The sequence below is a fragment of the Danio rerio genome, chromosome 19 (genome assembly GCF_052040795.2).
Source record: "Danio rerio strain M-AB ecotype USA chromosome 19, GRCz13ab, whole genome shotgun sequence".
Lineage (NCBI taxonomy): Eukaryota > Metazoa > Chordata > Actinopteri > Cypriniformes > Danionidae > Danio > Danio rerio.
The window spans coordinates 15,000,921-15,008,578 of record NC_141039.2 but is presented as its reverse complement, the minus strand read 5'-3'; the positions used below and the strand labels follow the sequence as shown (position 1 = coordinate 15,008,578).

Here is a 7,658-nt window from a genome sequence, read left to right as displayed (position 1 = left end):
AACCCCATGGCACTTTGACATACCATTGTACTGAGGGGTTGCCATATTCTTTTATAGGTGTGAATGGTAGTTCAAGATTCTTCATTAGCTGTGTTTCCATCCACCTATTTTTATGTGTGTTTTGGAATATTACTTAAAGGGGTGGTCCACTACGATATCATGTTTAAAACTTTAGTTGATGTGTAATGTAGCTGTGTAAACAAACAACATCTCTGAATGTAATATGTTCAAAGTTCAGTGCAAAGGGAGACATTGGCTTTTCAGAGTTAGCTTAGCAAAGCCTACAGCGAACAAAGTTTGGGGACTACCATTAGGAGGGGGGGGGTGCCTTTGGGTATCTGAAGAGCGGTCGGGGCGTGTGTGCTCGACGTATCTAAAAAGCAGCGGGGGCGTGTACGAGCGATGTACCTGAAGAGCGGTGGGGGTGAGTTGCGAGCTTTTGCAGTGCACAGTGGCTTCTTCTACTGGAACAAATTCTATTTTTATTTTTGATATGTGTCAATACTTCATAGGAAGTGGCATTTTTATCATTATTTAACTCATTATTTAACTTATCAGTTTTACATGATACTCAGTCTTGTGCATAACTCTAATTAACATCTTTTGATGGAAACATAACTATCCGCTTTTTAAGTGTGACGTCACGCAAATTGACTTCCAGATCCTTTAAATGTCATTTTAAGCTGTATAAAAGTGTCTTGAAAATATCTAGTCAAATATTATTTACTGTCATTGTGGCAAAGATAAAATAAATCAGTTATTACAAATGAGTTATTAAAACTATTATGTTTGGAAATGTGTTAAAAAAAACCTCTCTCCATTGAAAAGAAATTGGGAAAAAAATTTAACAGGGGGGCGAATAATTCTCACTGCAACTGTGTGTGTATATATATATATATATATATATATATATATATATATATGCATATTATCAGATTGCCAGAAAGCAATTAATAAATTCTTTAAAAAAAAATTGTAATGCAGCAAGGCCAGAGAATGACGTATATACTATGTTTTATATATATATATAAACTAATATTTTCTCAATTCAAATGAGTAGCGGCTTGGATCCAGAAACAGTATTCCGTAGGTCACCAATACGTCATGACTTAACATGCAGATTGCCACAGTACATTTTGGTGCTTTTTGTTAGTGTACATTTTAGTGGTGAGAAAAGGACCAGATGGACACAACAGCATATGTTGCCAATTAAATACATTGATAAAGTGTTTTTCCAAAGCACACAACAGCAAAGCTACTGGAATGCACAAGGGAATGCTGCCATTAGGAATCATGCCATATGCGTCTGATCTCTCGATTAAAAATAAATCAAGGTTCAGACACAATGAGGCCTTTGGCTTTGAGCTGTTATTAGTTTGTTGTTGCTGTACTCGAGAGTTTAAAAACCATCATCACTGTTTCCAGCCTTTAGCGAAGGGAGATCAACTGTACTGAAGGCTGATCTTCTCAGGGTGGTGCCCTTTTTATATTTTGGTCTCTTTTGCTGTGACCCCATTCTATCTATTCATCTAGCTCCTTTCGGTCTCTCATTCCATAGCACTTCAGTGTGGATTCCCCCATGGAAGCCGCTCTTTGAGCTGTCATGGAATATTTTTAATCTCTTTGTGGCTGGGTAGATGGAAACCCTGCTATATGAATACACGGGCAGCTAAATAATCCACCTCTTTATTTTCTACTCTGCGTGGCATATTGGGAAACAGGATAGATGGCAACAGAAGGTGACAGACAGTTAGTCTTGCTAGTGTGCTGTTTTGTCATTTAACTGTAATAAAGCTTGAGTGAACACTGTGTACTCTGTGTACTTTCACGTTATTATACCTTAGTTGACACTAAATTGCTGGCTCATTTGATGGAAGTCATCAATTGGGAGATCATACCTAGATACTACAGCCAGAGCGTTCTCTGTGCCATCTTTCAAAAAGTATCTGTGTACACATCAAACTACTGAAACTGATTAAAAACGATGAAATATACATGCCAGACCAGTATGTGAGACGCATGGTGAACATGGTGAATGTAAAGCCAGCATGAAACAGAAGTTTGTCCTTTTTATCCCAGTCGTGACCTATGTCCGATTGAAATGTCTTCTGAAAAGAGAAAAAAAAATATAGGGTGGAGCTTGATTTCATTCTTTGGGTACTTATTGGATCTTTGGAAGATGGGCGCTGCTAACAAAATGGAGGAAGATTTAAAGTCCAGATTACCATCCACGTGAGTCACAGTCAGCACCCTCTGCTGCAGAATAATTTTAGATGCCAAATGATGACGAGAACGAGGAGCTAACTTTTACAAACGGGATCATTTCATATTTGTTTGAACCACTGCCTCCCGCAAAGGCAGGGTGCAAAAGAGACACGCACTGATAACCCCACCCTGAAAGCATTCCATGTGACCAGAAGTGAAGGAAAGATGTTTTGAGGGGGGAGGTAAGGTTGGGGTATTCAATTAAAGATTAAGCGGGGAAAATACAAATATGCAAATAAAAATAAGTGCCAATTGTGAATTCTTGCGGACTTTAAGCTCAGTAACTTCTGCTGCATGAACGTTCATATGAAGTCTGGGATTTTTGTTGTTGTTACAGAGCCTCTATTTTGCATAATAAAAGGTCATATTTTGGTTTTGTGCATCTCCAACAACAGGCTGATATGCGTGCAATGTCAAAAAAACACTTTCATTGTCTTATAATATGCATTTATTTTTACCTAATTATTTATATGATTTGTTCAGGGATTCATTTGTTCCCAAACCCCTCCTTAAGGCTGATTTATACTAATTTATACTGCATCAAACGCATGCGTATGCTATGACACAGCCTACGCGTCGACGCATAGCCCTACGCTGTGGCCATCGGCAGTGCTGACCTGCACCTCTTAAAAAATATAACTACATGTCACAACGACGCTTAACGCAAGCTCTGTGATTGGTCGGCTTGGTATCGCTGACGAGTCTGGGCGGACCGATAGCTGCGCGAGCCTGTTGGAGCAATTTTTTACAAGTGTGGAGTCCAGTGAAGGAGCTTCGACTGGAAAGTTTTGTTTTGTGTTTACCTCACGGTTAAAGCTGTTGCAAATCCGCCAGTTCGTGCCTCAAAAGCTAGTTTAAGCCACTTGTACACAGAGGAACATTAACACCTCACTGCCAACTAGCATTTCGGAAGTGTTATTGCAGAACAACCGAACCAGCGCGCAGAAGTATGAATGCACAGCTACGGGCGTTGCATGCGCCATGGGTTACGCCGGTCACTTGATGCAGAAGTGTAAACCAGGCTTTAGCGTGAGGCTAATCTGCCAATTGGTTCGATGACCCAGTCTGTTGTGATTGGTCGACTGGGTTCAATGCAAGACAGTGAGAAGTGCCCACCAAGGATATGAAATAGCATATAGTATGTGGGAACCCAATGCAGGAATGCAGAAATGCAATGCAGTTAAACACTAGCAGACTGTATTGACCTACTCATTAACCCTAACCCCAAGTAACAATGACATTCAGTATAATTTCACACAGTGGCATAAGTTGAACTATTTTAAAAAATTGACCATGCCGTGCGCATGAACAGCTAATGTTTACCATAGCAAAGACAAACAGCAGAGGATTGTGAGTTCAGTAATGCATTTAAATCATTAAAGGAAAAAGCATTTTTAACGTGGTTTTAAACGCGATATGTGAATAGCCCCATAAAGACTTAACCCGAGAGATACAGTACAAGCACTATCCTATAATAGATAAGAGATTAGAAGCCACACGGAGCAATTACAAGTTACATCACAACACTCTGTTAAACACATATTTTGCAAACTACACAAAACGAGGCAACATGTTTAATCACACTTAAATGTTATGATCCAGAGGAATAAAAAACTGGTCCATATGAACTGTAACAGTTACTGACAAATTCCCTGTCAAAGGTTGACAAAGTCCCATTCATAATAGAGCATACTCACACATGCTATCCGAAGCGTGCCCAGGCCCGTTTCCCTGATCGTGTGAGAAGTGTGGGTCCTCTGAATTGGGCTCAGGCACGGTTCAGTTGGCTGGCCCTGGCCCGGTTGGAAGAGGTGTGCCAGAGCACAGTTAACTTGGACTTTGTAGCTTGTTGTGTGAGCTCGAAACTGAAGACGAGACATGCCTTTCAGGGGGACAGTTACATATGAATTAATAATCATTCTTGCTGTTCAATGAACGCAAACTGTTGTAGATTATTAAAGATGCAAATCTCTCCCTGCATGACAGCTGCACATTCAGCAAACCTCCTAATTCCTGCAGCATGATGACTTGATGATTTTTTTATAAAAAGTGAAAAAAAAGTAAAAAGTTTATAAAAAGTTTTATAAAAAGTTTTAAAAAAAGTGATTTTTTTATGTCAAAAGTGCTGGATCTGTTCGGCGAAATATTTTAATGTGTGTCACTGCATATCAACCATGTAATGATTTAAAGAAATATCCACAGTGCTAAGCGAGAGCGCTTTCCCTAAACTGAACAGCGCAATATCGATGATGTAAACATGCTCAGGCCTGAATGCAATGTGAGTACGGGCCGTCAGGGGAGACGGGAGGGGAGACAAGTGTGCTTCAGCCCGGGTAAAGGCAACTGTACATACTGTGAGTATGCCCATAGTCTCTGCTGCTCCTTCCTTTTATAGCAAACGGCCGATGAATCCTACTCTGCAGGGTAGGTTATTGTATCAATCATCAGAAAAATGACAGGAACAAACACACCACACGGTTAGCTTTACTGTGGTATTGCTGTGAGTAATAACTTTATCCCTTTATTCCCCACAGCCGAATCTCCATCTGTCTGTGATCGTCATCTTTGTGTCATGATCAGTCTCGTGATTTCATGGGCTCCGCTAGTGTCTGAAGGTAAAAGCGCGTTCATGTTTTACTGGATCTGGCATTACATATTTTGTGATGTACCGTATTGACGATGCATACAGGCAAAAGATCCGAACTCAACGCCATTCATTTATTCGACTCTGACTCGACTATTTCGTTAAAGAATCAATAGTTTTAAACACGGTGCACTTTCAGATTTAGACCTCAGCTGGATGTTTTCATTCACTTAAGAGCTGTGTAACACACTGCATGGAAGGTCATTTTCAAAAACCCATCATAGGGGCTCTTCAAGTGACATAGCAGTGTTTGACATCATCAATAAAAAAAAATATATGGGTTGGCCATCCACACAAAAATGCTATGGTGTTTTTTTTTATGGTATTTTCAGATTTATCCAGTCAGGTACCTGGTTTTAAAAACTCTCTGAAAACAGAGTTTGTCTGAAAGAAATGCCTACACAATACAAAGTATTTGTATTTGCATTCAGCCCACCAAGGCAATGCTGTCTGTTTCAGAGATTTAGTTTTTTTTCAACTCCCAATTATTTTTAGCAAAGATTGTTTTACTACACAGTGACGCAGTAGGTAGTGCTGTCACCTTACAGCAAGAAGGTTGCTGGTTCAAGCCTTGGTTGGGTCAGTTGGCATTTCTGTGTGAAGTTTGCATGTTCTTCCTGCATTTGCGTGAGTTTCTTCCGGGTGTTCTGGTTTCCCCCACAGTCCAAAGACATGTGGTACAAGTGAATTGGGTAGGTGTGGCGATTCATTCCCCGGCGCCATGGTACACCAGCTGCACCATACTTAAGCCCAATCAGCCACACCGGTCGCTCATGAAGAGAAGGGGATTTAAACCGCACGAGAGGACAAGCGAGTGAGTGACTTTTAACAAGAAACCTCCATGCTAACAATTCTCTGTTCTATCTTGCAGAATTGAGTGGCTGATTGGAGCTCACCCCCACTGCTACCCCTTCACGAAGGACAACACCATAATCATCACCACCTAAACACGGCACTTTCTGGGACTGAAGGAAGCACAACGGAGCACTTTGTCACATACACATCGGACTATACTTGTAAATAAACACCCCTCCTGGGCTTTCACTTGTTACATCTGAGTGTGTGTATATTTTCCCTCTTTATCCCGCCACAGTAGGCTAAATTATCCATAGTGTATGTGTGTAAATGAGTGTGTATGGGTTTCCCAGAGATGGGTTGCGGCTGGAAGGGCATCCGCTGCGTAAAACATGTGCTGGATAAGTTGGCGGTTCATTCCGCTGTGGTGACCCCGGATTAATAAAGGGACTAAGCCGAAAAAAAAAAATGAATGAATAAATGAATGAATGTTTTACTACTGAATTATTAGAGAGTCTGTATTGGGTCATAAGTGGCACCTCAGATGTATATTGGCCTCTGGTATGGCAATTCTGCCAAAGTTCTAACATTAGCATTAGCAGTTACACTTTTTTTGAATAAAGTTTGCAGGCTTGGGGTGACACGGTGGTACAGTGGTTAGCACCATCACTTCACAGCAAGAAAGTTGCTGGTTCGAGTCCTGGCTGGGTCAGTTGGCATTTTTGTGTGTACTTTACATGCTCTCTCTGTATTTGTGTGGGTTTCCTCCAGGTCCTCCAGTTACCCCCACAGTCCAAAGACATGTGCTATATAGGGGAATTGGATGAACTAAATTGGCCTTAATATTGTATGTGTGTGAATGAGTGTGTATGGAGATTTTTCAGTACTGGGTTGCAACTGGACGGGCATCCACTGTGTAAAACATATGCCGAAAAAGTTTGCCGTTCATTAATAAAGGCACTAAGCTGAAGGAAAATCAATGAATGAATGAATTGCAGGCTTGTCATCCATAGGCTTTGGATTCACTCACCTCCTGAGCCCTGAGTTTATTCTATCTTGCTAACTTGAAAAAAAAATTGTTAACAATTCCAGTCCTGCCTTTTTGTTTAATAAAATGTATATTCTGAATTTATGCGACGCTCTTTTTTTGAATTAGTTAATAAAGCGTGATATGGTTTTACTGTAAGTAGCAACACATGCAGGATTGTGAAGGCGCATTCATGCACATCTGTAGGCAAACTGAGAGCATTTAAACCCTTTTTGCAACACTCATTGACCTCGAAACCTTGTGTTCCCTAAAAGACATAACACATATAAGCACTCATGAATCTTCAAGCAGTTTAATCTCATGAGGGGCCATAAGTGCTTTATGTTACGGTGTTCTTTGCAACACCTTACATAACCAAGTTACAAAAGATAATTATATTTAACCTACCTGCACTAATCATCCTTTAAAGCTGATCTTCCAAGAAATGTCTTTTACGTTACATTGAAAGACAATAAATCATAAGAAAAGCTCAAATGAGAATCATCAAAAGATTTTAGTATGTTGCACAATGCTGATCTGATAACATGTGGATGTGTTTAACATTCCCTCTTCTCCAATTCCCTATTTCTGTTTGCCTCCGAAAGGTTTCCCTCCAGCAATAGAGTTATTTACCTAAATGTCCTTGATGCGTCTTGAAAGTGCCGCCAGGGGCTGTCTTCCCATTGCTGAAAATCCTCTAAAAGCAGCCAAGATTTCCCACGGGAACACTTCATTCTCCAAAAATAGATAAAGGGGTCAAAGGGCGTAGGAAAACTTTAAAATGATGACAAAGCGACCATCCTCCAAGGTGAATTGTGGTAGAGCTCTTCTTCTTAAAAGCTCCCCTCATTCATATTACTGTGAAGGATGTTGCACAACAGAGCAATAGAGTCTGAACACTTCACAGTCAAGTAGCCTTGTAGAGTA

The 7,658-nt window shown here is 40.4% G+C and overlaps 1 long non-coding RNA gene across 1 annotated transcript; it reads left to right on the top strand.

The window, feature by feature from the left end:
- Nucleotides 1-236: 236 nt before the first annotated feature.
- On the top strand, nt 237-6,830 carry LOC147832492 (uncharacterized). The gene is made up of 3 exons (XR_015516617.1): nt 237-424; nt 4,800-4,880; nt 5,721-6,830. It is a non-coding gene; the product is annotated as an uncharacterized LOC147832492 (long non-coding RNA).
- The last annotated feature ends 828 nt before the right edge of the window (nt 6,831-7,658 follow it).